The 18,922-nt window shown below is 51.7% G+C and overlaps 1 long non-coding RNA gene across 4 annotated transcripts; it reads left to right on the top strand.

Moving 5' to 3' along the window:
- Nucleotides 1–5,113: 5,113 nt before the first annotated feature.
- Nucleotides 5,114–17,907, top strand: LOC122439362. 4 transcript variants are annotated; one of them, XR_006268848.1, is made up of 4 exons: nt 5,114–5,446; nt 7,323–7,636; nt 15,774–15,816; nt 16,880–17,907. It is a non-coding gene; the product is annotated as an uncharacterized LOC122439362 (long non-coding RNA). The 4 variants fall into 4 exon arrangements; XR_006268847.1 differs by having other exon boundaries at nt 15,774–17,044; nt 17,760–17,907; XR_006268845.1 differs by having other exon boundaries at nt 15,774–17,907.
- Nucleotides 17,908–18,922: the final 1,015 nt, after the last annotated feature.

Genomic DNA, 18,922 nt, shown 5'->3' with positions numbered 1-18,922 from the left:
TCGGACAACAAGGTGACCAGTTAGACACACAAGTTAGACGCACACCCCTCACCAGACACCAGCATCATTCCAAAAGGATCAGAAATGTAAATGTTAAGCAGGAAGACCCTAAGAGTATGAGAGGAAAACATTAAAAAAAAAAAAAAAAGCACCTTTTATCACCTAAAAAAACCCAGAAATAATAAATAAAAGATGAAAATGGTTTAGTTAAAAAACGTTTTTAATGGCCAAAATAACCACAACACAAAGTGCAAAGATGAACGATACCAGGCTATTCATACTGTGTAGGAAGGACTAATCTTTATATTCAAAGCGCTCTTACAGACCAGTGATAAATAGTTCACCAAAAAAAGAAATACAAATGGATCCCCTTGAACACATGAGATGCTCAAACTCATTCACAATAACAGAAATAAATTTCAAAACAATATCAAGAAACCGTTTTCCATATATCTGATTAGCAAAAGCCGAGAGTTTAACAGTACACTGGTGGGCCGCACAGGAACACTTATGACCCTGCTGGGGCTCCAGGGTGGGGTGGGGATGGGGGGGCATGGGGGCGGGGGCGGTGAAAGGGTACAAATTCCAGGAGAAAGAGGACTCTTGCTCAGCAATTTCACTTCGAAGAGTTTATCAGATCTATGTAAAAACTATTGTTTGAGAGGAACTGATCACTAAATAGCGTGTTTGGAATCTACACAGTTATTTGAGCCTTACTTTTTAAATATCTCTGAACAGAGTCTTAAGCTTTGTCTGTATTTTCACTTAACTGATATTTATATTTAAAATATGGCATCGTATGTTGCTTTACTGCCTTTCTCAGTAGAGTTACAATGAGAAGATGAATTTGTTCATTATTTTTCCTGATGGTAGATGTGAAATGGTGCTTCAAAAAATTGTCTTTATGTATGTCCATGTGTGTGAGTGTGTGTGTACTTGGACATAGGTTTTAAGTATAAACCGGCTCTTTCAAAATAGGCTGCCATCTGAAAATGGGAAATTGGGGTCTGAGACCTGCTGGAGTGTAGAAGAACTTGATGGAAGGTTTTTTAAAAGCCCTAGTGAAGTTAATAATGAATTTTAAAAATATATGTTCAAAATTCATGTATTAGTTTTGAAAACTTTATTAAAATTAAGAAAACAATTATATGTACTCACATTAAAAATAAACCTAATGTTTGAAAAATTATGTATGGTCACATTTGGAAGACATAAGTTAGATTTCCAGCTGGTACTATGCTCCAGAGTAAAAATCTGGGTGTTTAAGAAGCCAAATTAAAAAAACAAGATGAAGTATCAGGCTAAAAATATGGGATAATATATCTATAATCCTGAGATAGACAGGCTTTTTAGTCTTTAAAAAATCTTTATTTTGAAATAATTTAATTTGGAGATGTTACAAAAACAAAGAATTCCCAGATTCCCTAAACAGTTAATATTTTAACACATTTGCTTTTTCTCTAATATATATGTAATATATATAACCACATATTTATTTGTATGCTGTGTCCTTCACAATGTATCATATTGAGATAGGCTGTGACCTGGGACCCTTTGCTTGTACTTACATCTGTCTCTTGGAGCGAAAGAATACAAAGAAACCATAAGGGTCTAAAAGTAACTGCCTACCTGCTCAGTTGGGTCCAATCATGAACAAGATAGAAAAAGGCCACAAACCAACTGTCATTTCTGAGGGGCCAGGAGCAAAAGCTGGGTCCCCCACAGGATCTCTGCACACAGCATCACCAAGGTGGTGGGCCCACCACCTAAGCACCCCCTCCAACCCAACCCACTGATCAGCCCCCACTCTCACGCCATTTAAGGAACCAGCCCGCCCACCTCAGAGAGCAGGCAAAGGGTACCTGTTACTTATTTTTATTCTCTAGTGCTGCATGAGTCCCAGTATAGCTTTGTCTGAATTCCTTGTATGGCTTCTCAACAATTTTTATTGATTCAAGAGCTCAAGGACCCTGGTTAGTAACAATATCAAGAGGAAAGTGATGTCTATTTGTCTCATTATAGATAATGTCAACTTGGATCACTTGCTGAAGGTAGTATCTGCTTGGTTTTCCCATTTTTATTCTTTTGTAATTAATACGTATTTTGTGAGAGATACTTTGAGACTAATAAATACACTGTTTCTCATAAAACTTCTACATCCTAGTTTTAAAAAAATTATGCAAGTTCAATATTCTTTACATCCTAAATGTATACTAAGGAGAAAATGGGTCAAATTAGTGATGGCAGGTACATACAGTGGAATACTATGCAGGCGAGGAAAAGAATACAAGTTCTTTAGTACCAAAAGGAAAAGATCTTCAAGAAACAGCAGTGAGGCACTTCCCTGGCAGCCCAGTGGTTGTGACTCCATGCTTCCACTGCAGGGGACACAGGGTTTCATCCTTGGTCCGGCAACTAGAATCCTGCAAGCCTCATGGAGTGGCCAAAAAAAGAGAAAGAAACAGCATTAAATTAGAAAGAATTGTGCATCCCTTAAATGTGGGCTGTGGTAGTGATTTCCTAGGATGGAAAGGGAAAGAAAAAGGAACCTGTCTCCCACATGCTCAAGAATTCCAGGGTGGGGGCCGGGGCAGGGCCCCATGGGTCAGGCTGGGTGGTCATCCGAAGTGCTGGCAACCCTGTGCCATCTCCCGAGTTCCTTTGTGATGACCAGGGTCCAAGAGCCCAGTGGCTGGGGAGATGGACAAACGCAGTGAGCAGAACGGAGAGCGAAAGGCCCAGCACTCGGGCACCAACATACATCTTCCAGGGATCCTTTCGCTGTAAAGCCCACAGCAAAGCGTCCTTGGAAAAATCACAGATCCGTCAGTAAATCCTGAAGCAAACATAGTCACCATGTCAGACATCTGAGACTTTCACGGTGAGAGGACCGCCCACTGGGCTCAGAGCCGGATCCGCCCCTTCTCACTGTGGCTCCTCCCTTTCTCACTGTGGCCCCTCCCCTTCTCTCCGTGGCTCCTCCCCTTCTCTCTGTGGCTCCTCCCCCATGCTCCGCTCAGGCTGTTCGGTCGTCGGAAACCCAGAGAAGCCTGGATGGCCTCGAGCAGTGTGACGTTAGCCTCACGAGAGGAGTAAACAAAGGTGGTTGTTGAGGTATCCACTGCCGGACTGTTCAATCACGTCTTAAACTCCACAGACAGGTGAAATGCACACCTGGATGAGTCACAGGACGGTCCTGGAGCCCCAGAAGGTCTCCAGGACCCTATGTCTGTGGGGTTTAGGATCACCCTAGGGAGGGACACTCCCAGCCCCTGCCCTCTCAGGGGAGTGGGGCGGAGTAGAGGTGTGGCGGAGCAGGGCCCCCTCCCTCAGACGGGCTACAGGAGGAGGGTCTCTCTGTGTGGGGGGCGGGGGTGGGATTTCTGTCATGACCACAGTGTCCCTCCAAGCACAGTTGTGACTTTTTCCATGAGAGAGAGAGAGAGGCCTGGCTCCCACCCACCCCAGAGGAGGACACATCGTGGAGGGGCTTTGGGGAGTGGGCCCCTGAGTGGGCAGCAAAGGGAGTGACCGGAGACAGACGTGACCACGGTCTTGCCCAGGAGAGACCAGGCAACCTGAGTCATTGCAGGCAGCCTCCTGAAGGACACAGCACCCGCCGAGGGTCCTTTCCTTATACCTCTCAGTGCTCTGAGGTCTCAAGGGGCCTCAACTGGCCAGTGACCTGGTCAGGGAAGCGGGGCAGAGTCTTGAATGTCTGTGCCGGTGAGGACTGACCACCACTGCAGTGAGCAGTGTCTTTTATTCTGCGACTTCCTCCTTCCTCATTTCATTCTCTTAAGTGATGATAGTGGTGAGTTTTGCAGTTGCTTTATTTTTAATTTGGGGGGTGGTGGGGATCGGGCAAGACTAAGTCAGTTTGATCAGTCCTCAGACTTGGGGGGGGGGTGATCCTTAACTGGTCCCTGAAATTCAGAGCTAAAGTTCTGGTCTGCTAGATTCTGGTTGAAGCTTGTTCTCCTTAAGGAGCCAGATCTTGTGCAGCTGTGAAACAGACCAAGTTATAAATCACACAATGTAAGTATCCAAAAACCACAAACAGGCTATTTCCATGGACGCCCAGGCATCCATCAGAACACACAGCCTCACTTAGAGCAGAACAGGCCCTGGGAAGCTGGCCACCTCGGATGAGGGCAGAGTCCTCCACTCTCTTCACAAACACCCCAAACAGTAAATCTCACTGTGGCGTGAGACGAAGTGGGATAAGCTCCGACCTCCTATGTGACTACGAAACCCAAGCCAGCTGGTGGGGGTGGTTGCCGTTGTGCCTGATCCTGACCTCTGACCCTCACTGCCACCTGCTCTGAGCTCCGGGAGGTGAATTCTCAGTGACTGTCCATGGCAAGGGGTATGGGTAAAGGGGCTGATGGCCGTCAGCTTATTACAGAAACCTCGGGTCAGAGGTGGCGGTGAGCCCAGCTGAACCATGGGGCCCTGAGCTGGCCCAACCTCGCCAAACGCTTCACCATCTTTCCCCAGGTTCTCGTCTGTGAAACAGGGACAAGGAGCTGTTTCAAGGAGGAGAGCCCTCCTGGCCACACCACCCAGGCCTGGCTACCTCCACAGCTGTGGGGCTGTCGTACTGGACAGCCAGCAGCACCCAGGGCTCAAAGCAGGAGCCTAGGGGTGTTTGCACGGGGGCAGATGGACAAGACAACCTAGGGATGAGCCCCAAGATGCTGCCTTGACGGGAAGTTTTGCTCATCGCCCAAGAGGGGCTGATCCTCCTACCAAACTCACAGGAAACAGCTTCTGGCAGGCGCCTGCCCGAGTGGAAGGACAGAGACCAGACCTGAGCAGCCCACCCAGGGATCCCCACCCTCCCCGCTCAAGCTCCACTGCAGGGACCCCCCCCCCTCCCCGGGCCGGGTCAGGCTGGGCTCCACCTGCTGTAGGAGCCACGTCTGAGGGCGCAGGACTGTCTCTCCTGGCGGCCCGTCCCCACCCCACGCAGATGTTTCCTGCTGATGCTGCACATTTCTGCTTTAATGCGAGGGCTGCCCAGCACTGAGCACGTGGTGGAAATATGCCGACACAGCCATTTATCTCCCTGTGTCGCAATTCACCCTCTCGGGGCAAAGTTCCAGCTGATGCCTCCAGAGGCGCCGAGGCTGAGCTAGAATCTCGGTTCTCCAAGGACCCGGACGGCCCGGAACCCAGGGTGCGGCAGGAAAAGCGGTTGGGAGTGACACATCGCGGGCCAGGGGAGCCGTCTGACCACAGCCGCTCAGAGGATGTGAGACATGAGGGCACTGCAATAGCCCTGCGCCTGCAACAGGGGGACGAGCACGGCTGGCCCTGCCGGGGGCGCTGCCCCCACGCAGGTGGGAAGCGGCTAAAGGACCTGTCCCAGAGCCCTCGGGCTGCTGCTTCATCCTGAAGACTTGGAAGGTGGTGGCGGTCGCCCCCCTGGGTATTGCCAGAGGTGAGATCGTGTGGAATGGAACGCAGAGCCAGAGGAGGAAACTGCCACCACGGGGGCGGGGCCCCAGTGGGCAGGTTCCCCTGAGTCTGACCCCGAGGGTGGCATCCGGGTGACACCCTTTTTCCTTGGGCTTCTCAGAATTTAGCTCCACACGCCACCACCAGCCCTGGGCCAGCCCCTATTTGCTCTGCCTTGTTCACCGACTGGACTCCGGTCAGCTGATCCGCACCCTTGGCCTTGATCAAGCCCACAGATGGTGGTACACTGGCCAAGCCTCTGCCAGGGGTTCCACATCCCCCCCCCCAACACCTGACAGCCAAGGTCTCTCTAGGATCCGACCCCTCCCCTTGGATGGCAGGCTGCTCCTTTTGCAGCCTCAACCTTGGATGTCCAACTCCTTGACTGGACTGCTCTTCACCCCTACCCACCCCTATCTCCAGTCACTTTCTCAGTGAGACCCGCCCCACAACTTAAATCGTAACACCCCCCACACATACCCTCCCTCCCCCTTGAATTAATACACGGTGCAGCGGTCTCACTTATCCACCTCACAAACACGCACAGCAAAGCCAGTATGTAAGCTCCATGGAGGCATCAATTTTTAATGTTTTTACTCTGAAAAATTTCAAACATAAATGCGAAAGTAGACAAAACAGTATGATGAACCCAACGTCCCATTACTCAGTTTCAGCAATGCTCAACCCTTGGCCTGTCTTATTCCGTCTGTGCCCCACCTTCGCACATACCACATTTGCCTGTAAAGGCTGCCAAACTAGATGCACTTTTAAAGAATTTAACCACACTACCATTATCACCTAAAAATTTAATAGTCTTAAAACCAAATAAACGGCCCATGTCCAGAATTCCCCAGTTGTCTCATTTCATACAGCTGTTGTTTTTAAACATCAGAATCCAGAGTCTAAAAAAGGGCAATGTGTTAATATGCCCCAAGCTTTATGAATAACACTCTCCTTCGTTTTAATTTCTTGTTGAAGGAACTGAGTTGCTTACCCCTGTAGAATGTACCACATCCTGGCTCCAGCGGGCTGTGTCCCTAGGTTGCCTGGCTATCCTTCTGTGCCAGTCTTTCCCGCAAGCCCGTGATGGACACAGAGATCGACCCATGTCAGGTTTGCTTTTCAGCAACAGTACATCCTCACTGGGCTTCCCGGCATGTCTCCTGGGGGCTTCCTCAAGGATGTTGCCCTTGACTGAGGACCCAGGGCTGTTCAAGGCTGCTCTTACCTTCCCCACCTCCCTGTATATGTCAGCTGGGTGTTTCTCTAAGAACCTTCTTGTCAACTGTGTGGTTACTGTTCATTTAGGAAAAGCAGGATAAATGCCTGCTGCTTTCCTTTACTTACCCATTTTTTTTGAGTAACGAGTTGGTTTCCAGCATTTTCCAAAGGTGACCGAGAGCTCCTTACTTTTTTTTCCCCCTCCAAGTTTTCTTTGTTTTCTGTATAGTCATGGACTCATGCATTGTAATTTATTTATCGAGTTTCAACCCATTTTGGTCACTATACTTCCTGATGCTCTCGTGTCCCGCCTGTGGCCACATGGGGCCCCTTCCCGTCAGCTGTGTGTCGTTGGACAAGAGTCAGGATGGCCCAAGCTCACGTGGGCACCCAACCCCGGCAGCCCAGGCCCCAAAGAAGGACCAGTGCAAGAGTGGGCTGTGGTCCCGAGGGGGCGAGCACGCATGTGAGAAACTCATTTCCAGACAAAGCCCCGTGCTGCTCCATGAGCTTGAAGGGGCTCCTGCAACGCTCTTTCTTCTGGAGGTAATAATGCTTGCTCTCAGCCCCTCAATATCTCCCCTCTCCCTTTTCAACCAGCTGTGATGGCCCCTGTCCTGTTTTCCTGGTTGTTACAGGCTTTTTGGCTCCGAGGGCTCCACAGCTTCCCAACCCGGATCCTGAGGCCTCCAAGCCACCCTCGACACCTGCCCCAGGTCGCATGCTCCACGCTCTGCGCTTCTGAGCTTCTGAAATGTTTCTAAAAACCAAACAAAACCAGACACTGGCATTGCCTCCTTGATGCCATCCTGATGTGTCAGTTCACTCCTCCTGCAGGTGCCAAAGTTTCAGTCACAGGTGCCTACCCTCCTCCGCCACGTCTCCCCCTCACCTCCAGATTCCCATCATGCTGTCAGCCTCCAAGTCCTGTCCCAGGGACCCTCCTCCGCAGGTATGTTGGGTGTGCATCTGGGTGGACCTCTCTCCTCCTGTCTGGGCCCCCTCCTCCTCCATCAACTCCTCCACCGTGTTTTCCTGGTTTGGGAGTAGCCTTGGTCACCATCGCCACCACCACTCAATCCAAGCCATGCTCTTCACTCCATCAGTCCTCAGACCTCTGGACCCCCAACCCCACCTCCATCCCCTCTTCCCAAACAATTTGCATCTCCTTCCAGCACCACCTTTGACAGAAGGACACACTGCTGTCCACAAGCAGTTTCCCCCATTTCATTTGTGGGAAGGATGTACCCATTCAGAAAGCAGACCTTTCTGCCTCCTCTTTTTTTTTTTTTTCCCCTTGACTTTGTTCTTTTTTTTTTTTTTAATTTATTTTTTTTCCAGTGGGTTTTGTCATACATTGATATGAATCAGCCATGGATTTACATGTATTCCCAATCCCGATCCCCCCTCCCACCTCCCTCTCCACCCGATTCCTCTGGGTCTTCCCAGTGCACCAGGCCGGAGCACTTGTCTCATGCATCCCACCTGGGCTGGTGATCTGCCTCCTCTTTTAAATCCAAAATAATCTAAGAAAAGAGCTGGGCTCTACGGTATAGTTTCCTAGCACCCTTATTGTTTTGGTTAAGCAAAATGCTCCAACACACATGCGTGCTCCCTTACCTGCTGGCTGGTGAGAAAAGCCTAAAGCTGTCCTTTGTGCAGAAGCAGGCTCTCTGCTCCCCCAAAATGAGGCTGTATCAGGTGAGGCTCATTCAGTATAGACACGGGCCCCGTTCGGCACTCAGCTGAGATCATTTACCTGCGGACATGAGCACTACTCAGGTGAGGCTGTTCACCTGCAGCGCGGGGTCCCCCCTCGGCACTTGGCATGGCTTTCCTGACATTTAGGTCCCACCTTCCTGTCTGCAGCTGCCCATCTACCTGGATTCCTACTCTGCATGTTCCTCTTCCCCTTCTCCTTTCCCTTGACATCTGCCTCTCCTCCTTTTTTGTCGAACAGCTTCATTGAGAGAGAGCTCACACACCATACAGCCCACCATCTGAAGTATACAATTCAGTTGTCTTTAGCCCATTCACAAGGTTGCCTGACCAGCACCTAAGCTCAGCACATTTTCATCACACACCAGAGACTCCACACCAGCAATGGTCACTCCCGGTCTCCCTTCCCCCAGCCACCGGCAAACACTCATCTATTTCTTTCAGTGGATTTGCCTTTTCTGGATATTTCACATAAATGAATTGTCTCTTTTTCACTGAGCATCATGTTGTCAGGGGTCATGCACATTGCAGTCTGGTTGGCAATTCATTCCTTTTGTGTGGCTGAATAACTGTCCACCATGTGGACAGATCATGTTTTGTTTACCTTTTTGTCCACTGATGGACATTTGGATTGTGTTATTATTCCTAATGGCTTCCCAGATGGCACCTGGTAAAGAATCTATCTGCCAGTGTAGGAGATGCAGGTTCTATCCCTGGTTTGGGAAGACCCCCTGAAGGAGGGCATGGCAACCCAACCCACTCCAGTGTTCTTGTCTGGAGAATCCCATGGACAGAGGAGCCTGGCGGGTTACAGTCCATAGGGTTGCAAAGAGTCAAACGTGACTGAAGCGACTTAGCACGCACACATACATTACTCCTGATAACACTTTGGGATTAGTATGAATAATGTCGTGAACAAGGTTTTGTGTGGATGTAGGTTTTCATTTCTTACAGGCTTACCCCTAGGAGTGGAATTGTTGGTCCCACGGTCACTCCATCTAACACTTTGAGGAGTTGCCAGACTGTCTCCCACGGCCGTGACCAGGGCTCCCGTTTCCCCGGCTCCTCCCTCACCAGCACTTGTTATCCTGTCTTTGTTTGTAGCCAGCGGGCTGGTGAGGACCTGCGTCCACTCCACTCTGCCCTCAGCGGCTCCCTCTGCACTACCCAGATGTGCTCGGCCTCCCGAGCCCAGGTCTCCACCTCGGGGAGGCAGGAGCCTCCTTGCCTCTCCGCCTCCCCACGGACCTGCCCCTCTGCTTCCACTGGGGCCTCAGGATGCTCCTTTCTGCTGCCTGTCCTGTGACCCCTCCCCCACACAGCAAACTTTTCCACATTTCTTTGTTAAAATAATTAAGTATGAATATTAGGAACGTGTTTTTACGTCAAGTGCACTGTAATAACAGTTGATCGGGGGGAAGGCTCAGCGCTCCTCTGAATCCCAAGCTTCACAAACCTGGTCTCCCAGCACCGCTGGGGACTGAGGATAGGCCTGGGAAGGATCACCCTGGCTCCAGAACATTCTCCCCGTCCTGCTCCTGCTGTCCCGATGGCTTCTCTGCTCTTTCCTGGTTCTTCATCTTGATGTTCCTCGTACCTCCCACACCTCCCCATTTCTAACAGGACAAAACCCAAACCTGTTTGCCAGCTGTTGCTACAGGGCTTCATGATGGCTCAGGGTTAAAGAACCTGCCTGCCAATGCGGGCGACACCGAAGACATGGGCTTGATCCCTGGGTCAGGAAGATCCCTGGCAGGAGGAAATGACAACCCACTCCATTATTCTTGCCTGGGAAATCCCATGAACAGAGGAGCCTGGCGGGCTATAGTCCAAAGGATCGAAAAGAGTCGGACATGACTGAACGACTAAGCACACATGCTGCATAACAAGAATTAGTGACTTAAAACACTAAGAAGCACTTACTAGCCTCATAGAGTCTATGGATCAGGAATTTGGAAGCCACAAAGCTGTGTTGCTTTGTGGTCTCAGCCCGTCTCACCTGAAGGCTTGACTGGGGCTGGTTGTTCCCCTGCCAGGGTGGCCCTTTGCATGGCTGGGGGCTGTTACTGGTTGTTGGTGGAGGCCCATTCCCCCAGGACAAGTCTCAGGCTTCTAGAACGTCCTCTGACCCTGGCAGCTGGCTTCCCCCAGAGTGTATGTTCCTTGGGAGAGCGGCCCTTCCTCTGGCCAAGCCCCAGAGAACACACAGCATCCCATCCTCCACCTTCTGCTGACTGGTATCAGACCACGAAGTCCAGCTCGCACTCAGGGGTGAGGGATTGGTCCCCACCTTCTGCACAGAGTAATGTCAAAAAACCTGCAGGTGTTTGTGCAACCATAATGCCGACATCCAAGGCCCCACAGCTGGTCCCGCTGCTTAAGGAGATTCACAAGAAATAACAAGCTAAGGTTTCTGACAAGTCCTGCAGGTGGGGAACCTGCTTGACTTTTGTTCAATTCCAAGGTCTCCAAGGAAGGAGGGGCAGGACTGGGGTGGGGCTGGTGTGGGCCCGCCCTCCCCGGCCTCCACGGGAGACAGTGCCCACCCTGAAGGGTGAGCGGGCACTGCCCCCTGGCCAGTGCTGCCCCCAGTCAGCATGGGGTCCAGCAAGAGCTGGGGTCGGCATTCATTCTGTTTGCCCTTCTTGGCCTTTTCTCAGGCTTGGCGCCTCCTTTTTCTCATGTTTGGTCAACAGTCCTCTGCTCCCATCACAATTTTCTCAGTGTTTGCCCACCAGGGCTGCCTGTCAACTGTAAGAGGGCCCACAAAGCTGCCCGGTGCTGCGAGGCCACAGTCGTCCAGGGGCCCTGGCTGCCCCCACACACATTCTTCACCTGCCTTTAATTTACTTTTGACACCGGGGGTCTGAAGTCTCTGGCCCCAGAGGCCCCTCGGGTCCCCAGCTCCACAGCAACCCCACACGGGTCCCCGAGCTAATGAGAGCTCCGAAGTGGCATTGGGAGGGGCCGCTGCCGTGGAGACAGCCGGCAGTCACCCAGTTACCACGACGGCTGGCCGCGCCCTGCGTCGGCCAAGGGAGTCATCTAGAAATATCCTGCTCATCTTGTTTGCACCGAAACTCTGCAGTCAAAGCTCTGCCCCTGAGCTAAACTCCCACAGCGTCACACAGAAGGTCTGAACCGAGCCCCCTGCCCAGCTCCGCAGCCAGAAGGCCTCCAAGGCAGGCCCCTCCCAGCCCCTGTCCACCACAGGGACATGCCCTGAGCTTGGAAGGACCCCCACAGAGCTTCAGGAAGGGGAGGGCTCAGGGCAGTGTGGACCCTGGATGGCAGGGCGATGTCCTGAGGGCTGGGACAGGAACCCACTGTGTCCTGTCACCCCACAGCATATCCCCTGCCCCTAACCCATCTCTCTTCAGACCCCACCATGGAGAGACCCATGCCCTCCCCTTGCCAACCTGGCTGCCCCCACACCTGGGCCACACTGCCCCTGAGGATGGCACCCCTCTGTCCACATCAGGGCCCCTCAACCCCCTCCCCCCCAGCAAAAAACACCTTCACACAGGAGTGAAAGTGGAAACAAGGAAGCAAAGGGAGCCGTGTGATGAAAGCCCACTCTATGCCCACCTTCTCTGCTCCCTAAGGAGCCCAGAGAGGCCAAGCAACTTGCCTAAAGTTGAACAGCCCCGAGTGGCAGCCCTGATGTGAGCTGAGAACCTGCCTTTCTGACTCACTCTCCCCAAGGAGAGCATTTAAGGAAGACAGACGCCCACCTTAAAGGGACAACACAGAGGACAGTCACCCACTAGAGCATGAGCACGTTGCTGTCCTTGCGGCCCCAAGATTCCAGGACGGGCCGGTTCCCTGAGTCTCACACGACAGACACCAGCAGCCTCTGTGGTGCAGTGCTCAGCTCTGCTCAGGGTTGGGACCCCCACCCCCACCCCCTGCCCCAAGATGCCGTTGAGAATGAGAGCTAGCTACGTCTCAGGGGGCACCCCACTGGATAGCAGGCACTGGATGCAAAGCTTCCAGGGTCCTTCTGTGTCCGGGTTTTACTGTTGATAGTGGAGCATGGGAGTCACGCCAGACCTGCTCACCCTTGAACTTCCAGCAAGTTCACAACACAGCTCATGACCCCGGGTGTGTGTGTTGCGGGGGGGCGGGGGGCGGGGGGTTGGAACGGAACTACCAAAGCTGAAAAGGCTTTCTCCAACACTTTCACACACCTCGTGATGTTTAATGTCACTGTACAAATACTGGACAGGGACTCGGGGCTAGGACCACCCAGCCCTGAACAAAGAGTCAGAAAAACTCACAGAAAACGCAGACCCCTGTGTTTGCCTCCACCATCCAGGCTTCTTCCTGAACTCAAGCCTAGACTGCTCAGATTCAAATGGCATCTGATCTGCACCCCCCCACCTCCACCCCCGCAGCCCCAGAAAGTCTTGCCTTGCCTCAAACTCCCAACTTGAACGGGCTTGAGGAAGATTGACAGGAAGGCAGACCAATGCTGCCCCAACCTCAATGAGGTGCACACCAGCCCCTCCTCATTGAGGCACACCCCTCTCCTCCCTTCCTGCCCATCTCAGATTTCTTTGGGAGAAAACGGTGGAAATCTTTAGATATAATTCCTGTGAGGCTTTTGGTTTTGCGGGAGGCATTGGTTTGGGGGGTGAACTCTTCTCTTTTGCTGTCTCTCCCTTCTCCTCATCCTCTTTGTGAACCACGATACAAAAGAAACATGATTTTTCAGAAGACTGGAATTCACAGTGGCACACAGTATTGCCTACAAGACCCTTTCATAGCTTCCTATCAAAGCCAACCCTTGGCTAGCGTGTGCATGTCTGGGGTGAAGGGGGACTGAGCATGCAGCCTGGCGCTCAGGACTGAGGCATTCGCTGCCACCAGGGAAACTTCGTGGCTCACATTGTCAACACTTGTCACTCAGGACTGCTGGGGTGTGATGTCACTCTCCCCGACCCACATCACCTGCTCCTCTCCAAATGGATGACACTCTCCTCCCATGATGGTCATGGAGACCCCCAGGCTCCTCATGGGTGATGTCTGGACGAGGCGGAGGAGAAAAATCCTTGCAGAGCCACTGGGTCCTCAGCCCCTGGCAGTGCTATGGGGGTGGGGGGGGTGTCGACCCACAAAACACAGATGGAATCACTGGTGTGGTTGAACCACACTTGCCTGAGAGGTGCGTTCTTTACCAGAAATGTGGGGAGTTCTTGAGCATTGTCCTATAAGTAATACAGTTGATCGGTTGTTCAGTTCAGTTCAGTTCAGTTGCATCGATTGTTAAACATCTAAAAAGCAGTCTGTTGGGTGTTAGGGTCCCACGGAGTTTGGACCCCGAGTCTCCAGCCTCCAGCTTAGCCAGGACACAAGCCCAACCTGCTTGGGCTCAGGCCAGCAGCCAGAGAACAGGGGTGTCTGTCTGACTCATCGGCTTGCAGTTTGGCTAAGCTGCACCTTGCTACCCATTTCAGATATGATACCCTCTTCATGGGGAGGGCTGTGCAACCCCTAGGAGAAGAGGGAGCTGGAGGACTATCTAGTCTTCAAGCTGCAGGATTTCTCATCCCATTGGACGTGACTGGGACTCCCCAGACTCTTCTAGAACTCTGCAGAAGGCTCCATACAAACCAGAGCAGTGTTGATTATCACCCTATGCTTATCATTTGGGTCGTGTCCAGGTTCTTGTCACTTCGCAGCTAATTACAGGGCAATGAAATGGTGCTGGCTGTACTTTGAATTTGCAAGCTCAGAGCAAAAGTCCTGCTTCCTCTTGTGTCCCTGGCCTGCAAGAGGACATGGTGCCAGCAAGTGGAAAAAGCTGCAGGGCCTGGCTTTTTAGCCCAAACAGCCAAGGCTCTCAAAGGTAAGGACACGTGGTGACCCGTCCCCTAAAGGGGAACCCAAGCCTCATCCAACCTCACAAAGGAGAATTCCTCCCTCTGGGATGCTGGGCAGCAGGGGGCTGTCATGTCCTAAGCTGACCCTAGGCTTTGGAAGTGACTCAGGCTCAGCCACCAGCCCTAACCCACAGGGTCCCCTCCCCTTTCCACGACTGACTACTTTTCCCCATCTCTTCTGAAGACTTTGGCTGTAGCCCTGGTCCACCTGGCCCTCCTATGAACTCCACTCCACACCCTTGAGACTTAATCCTGTCCGATCAGGGGAAACATTCTGAATGATTTCCCTGGACTGCCATTTTACTCCCAGAACTTTAAACTCTGCATGCGCCTCTCAACAACCAGTCAGCTCTATTTGTATGAGGGTCGTGCATGAGACACAGCACTGCCACAGGTTAAGATCTCAGAAAATGAACGCAGATGAACAAACATGCTTTAGTTATTCTTAATATAGTTACTTATGAAAACAACATAGCATAAACTTTTAGAAATAAGACAGATAGTTTTAAACCTAGTGTATTTTACAAGGGGGTTTCCCAGGTGGCGCAGTGGTAAAGAATCCACCTGCCAATGCAGGAAACTCAAGAGACGTGGGTTTGATCCCTAGGTCGGGAAGATACCCTGGACTAGGAAATGGCAACCCATTCCAGTATTCTTGCCTGGAAAATTCCATGGACAGAGAAGCCTGGTGGGCTACAGTCCATGGGTCGCAAAGTTGGACATGATTGAGTACACACACACACACACACACACACACACACACACACACACACACGTGCGTGCACACACGTATTTTATAGGAGACATCTAATCCGAGTTCCAAACCTTTCTTTCCTTTGGCTCCTCCTTTTCCCCTCCTGGCCACACCCCCTCCCCTCCTGACCACACCCCTCCCCTCCTGGCCACACCTCCTCCCCTCCTGGCCACACCTCCTCCCATCCTGGCCACACCTCCTCCCATCCTGGCTCCACTTCTTCCCAAGCACCCAAGTGCCATTGGGAGGGTCAGTGCTGGAGGGGAAGGGGCATATTCCAATGTCACATCCTGAATCTGAGATTCTCTCTTGTTGTTCAGTCGCTCAGTCGTGTCTGACTCTTTTCGACCCCGTGGACTGCAACCCGCCAGGCTTCTCTGTCTTTCACTGTCTCCCAAAGTTTGCTCAACCTCATGTCCTTTGAGTCGATGACGTCATCCAACCATCTTATCCTCTGTCTCCCCTATCTCCTCCTGCCCTTAATCTTTTCTAGAATCAGTTTCTCTCTAGTTTCCAGTGAATAAAGGTGTGCCGCCCTGGAGGACTTTGGGCCTCTGGCCTCAGGGAATTCTCAAACAGCTTTTTTTGCTTCCAATGAAGGTAAAAATCCACACAGAAAATTATTTAGTCCTTCCATAATGTTGTGCAATCATCACCTCTATCTAGTTTCAGAATATTGTCACTCCGCATCCTCAGCTTTATGCAGCCACCAATCTGCCTTCTGTCTGTAGGTCTGACTGCTCTGGATGCTTCGTATCAATGGGATCATAAAAGGTACAACCTGCGGCCACACGTCAGCAGCATGTTTCCCAGGCTCCTTGTGCTCTGGCACGTACCGGTGTGTCCTTCCTTCTCAGGACTGAACAGTGCTCCATCGTGCCCACCCACTTGGCCCTTTCTGAGCTTCGGGCCCACAGGCTGCTGGGTCGTCCAAATTAGGGAGTGTCCAGAGGGACCCTGTAGGAGCTGGGCGGGCAGGGAGTGTCTGACCATGAGCGTCAGGGCATTGGATGTCTGATCGTTTTCCTGTGCAGCCACTGACTACTCTGGAGGAGTGTGATCTATCCAGAGAAAGGGGAACTGGTACCCAGTTCTCAGGACCAACATTATGGGGATGGCCAATACTCAGCAGGAGAACGAATGGACCAGAACCTGTCCATGCTCAGCCCCAAATAAAGGACAAAATTGTACCCTTAGTTTGTCTATGTAGGAAAAACAGGCTTCCCTCGTAGCTCAGTCGGTAAAGAATCTGTCTGCAATGCCGGAGACCTGGGTTCAATTCCTGGGTCTGGATGATCCCCTGGAGAAGGAAATGGCAACCCACTCCAGTACTCTTGGTTGAAGAATCCTGTGGACAGAGGAGCCTGTCAGGCTACAATCCTTGGAGTTGCAAGAGTCAGACATGAGTTAGTGACTAAACCACCATGTAGGAAAAACAGCAGAGCAAAATCTTCCTAAAATACAGACACTAGAGAGAGAAAACCAATGTGGAGGCCCTTCTAGATCAGATGGTGGTCTCCACGAGGGATTCCTGCATCTCATACCTGTCGGTTGGTGCGTCTCTAGCTGCACGAGAGGAGGGGGATGGAGAATGTGTTTGCCTCCCTGGAGGCAACAACACACACCCAGGCTGCACACCCTTCCTGGTCACCTGCCCCGGGAGCCCCTTGCCGGGACCACATGCCTCAGCTCTGGGGTTTTCACCCACTCCCTGAAAGCCCCGTGAGGTTCCTGGGTCTTAGAGAGGTGAGTGCCAGCCCAGACCAGCCCCCGTCGTGAGGAACAGGCGGCACCTTCTTGCAGAGAATGAATCTCCATCTGTTGCACCTCCAACCAGCCTCTCCCTCTCAGCCAGCCTTGGACACCCAGCAGGCGGCCGTCGTGGGGGCACCCGCTGCCCATGGAGGGGGAGCTGCATTTGAAGTTGCCCTGGAGCCAGATGAATGAGCTTTTCATGGTCCCCCCCCTCCACCCACGCTGGACTCAGCCAGAATGTCAAATGGTAATTAGCAGCAGACCCGGCTCTGTCCCGGGCGATATTATCATCAGACTTCTTGGGTTTCAAAGTGAGCAGCCGACATGAAACGGTAGGCGGACTGGCCTCCAAGACGGGCCTGGTGGGGCCCGAGAAGTCTTGGAACCAGGACAGGGAGGAAGTCCCCCCACCTGTGGAGCAGGCCTGAGGGTCTGTATGGATGACAGTGGCCAGTGTGATGCCCTTGGGCCCTCACTGCCCGCATTCCTGGGGCCCTGCACACTGTGCCCCCCACCTCGGCCTTTGGCCCTGAGGTCACAGAGATCAGCCACCATGGCCTCTCAGGCTGGCCAGTGAGCGCGACTCCCTGGGTACGCTCTCTGATCCTAGCCTTCTTGAAGGTGGTGGGGGACAGGCTGGTGTCCACACAGACAGGGGCTGTGACCAGAAAGGGGAGAAGACTCTGCAGGAGAGAGAGGGGGTGGAGAGAGGAGGGTCTGGCCTACCATGAGGTGAAGCCTCCTCTTTCCTTCTAGAATCTTCTCTGTACCAGGAAAGGGCTTTGCATCTTAGAATGGAACAAACTTCCCTGGTGCTCAGAGACAGCAACAAACTCCACGCCCTCAATGGGCCTGGAGCAGCAGGACCTCAGGAGCCCCCTGTGCTGTGAGCCAGTGGCTAGGGCCTCGGGGGGCAGGCACATCCTCTCACTCCAATACCAAGCTGCCTCTCTGTTCCCCAGGCTGACACTTCTGGGAGTTTGTGCGAAGGACAGAATAAGATGGTCACCATGGCCTTCCTTATCATCCAAGGAGAAAAGGGAGACTTAAACCCTAAGTGTCCATCAACTGTATTTGCCAAATAAAATCTGATGCAATTATTAGCCTTCATTTGTGGCCACAGAAATCTGTCGGCAGATTAAAGTTTAAAAATCAAGCCAGAAAACAGTAGATATAATATGATCCTAATTTTGAAAAGCCTGAAAACATACCTGTGTGTATTTACAAGCGGAGAGAACAATCTATAACAAAGATTAAATAGATGATTCTGGGGTGTGACCCCAGTGGGTATTTTTTACTTATTTTTTTAAGTAGGAGAGCAATAGTCATTTTGTGATTTTATCTATTTTAAAATTTTTAAAATATACCTTTGGCTCTGCTCAGTCTTTGTTGCTGGGCATGGGCTTTCTCTAGTTGTGGCAAGCAGGGGCTACTCTAGTTGCAGTGAGCAGGCTTTTCATTGTGGTGGCTTCTCTTTTTGTGTAACACTGGTTCTAGGTGTGTGGGTTTTAATAGTTGCAGCTCGCCGGCTCTAGAGAGAGGGCTCAGAAATTGCAGTGCATGAGCTTAGTTGCCTGCAGCCTGTGAAATCTCCCTGGACCAGGGATTGAACCCATGTCCCCTTCACTGGCAAGTGGATTCCTAACCACTGGACCACCAGGGAAGTCCCATTTTGTGATTTTAAAAAACAAGCCCCTCAAAATCTGTTCTCAAAAGTGTTGAAGAAGGAATCTCACATGCCCTGACTCAGGGAAGGCCGAGCCACACTCAGAGACAAGTATCACTCATTGCTGGAGATTCACTCAGGCCCACCCTGCATATGCACACCAGAGCTAGGGCGCAGCGTCTTGTCTTGCAGGAAGCGGAAGCCTGAGGGAGGGACAAGGACCCCTTCTGAGGCTCCACACAGGTTCCTCCAGGGCGCCCCTGACTCTGACGTCCCCCAGGGACTCACAGGGTCCTGTACCCCATTCTCATCAAGCACTTCCCCCCATGCAGACCACCATGGGCCTCTCCCAAAGCCCTTCTGCAAACCTTCTGTCCAGCATCACAATACATCTTGTAAGTTCTCCTGTTGGTTAGACTTTCGTCTAAAGTCTAACTTCTGCTATTATCTGGTTACTTC

This window comes from Cervus canadensis, chromosome 1 (genome assembly GCF_019320065.1).
Source record: "Cervus canadensis isolate Bull #8, Minnesota chromosome 1, ASM1932006v1, whole genome shotgun sequence".
NCBI classification, from domain to species: domain Eukaryota; kingdom Metazoa; phylum Chordata; class Mammalia; order Artiodactyla; family Cervidae; genus Cervus; species Cervus canadensis.
The sequence above is the reverse complement of the archived record's forward strand: the minus strand, read 5'-3'. Positions and strand labels throughout refer to the sequence as shown.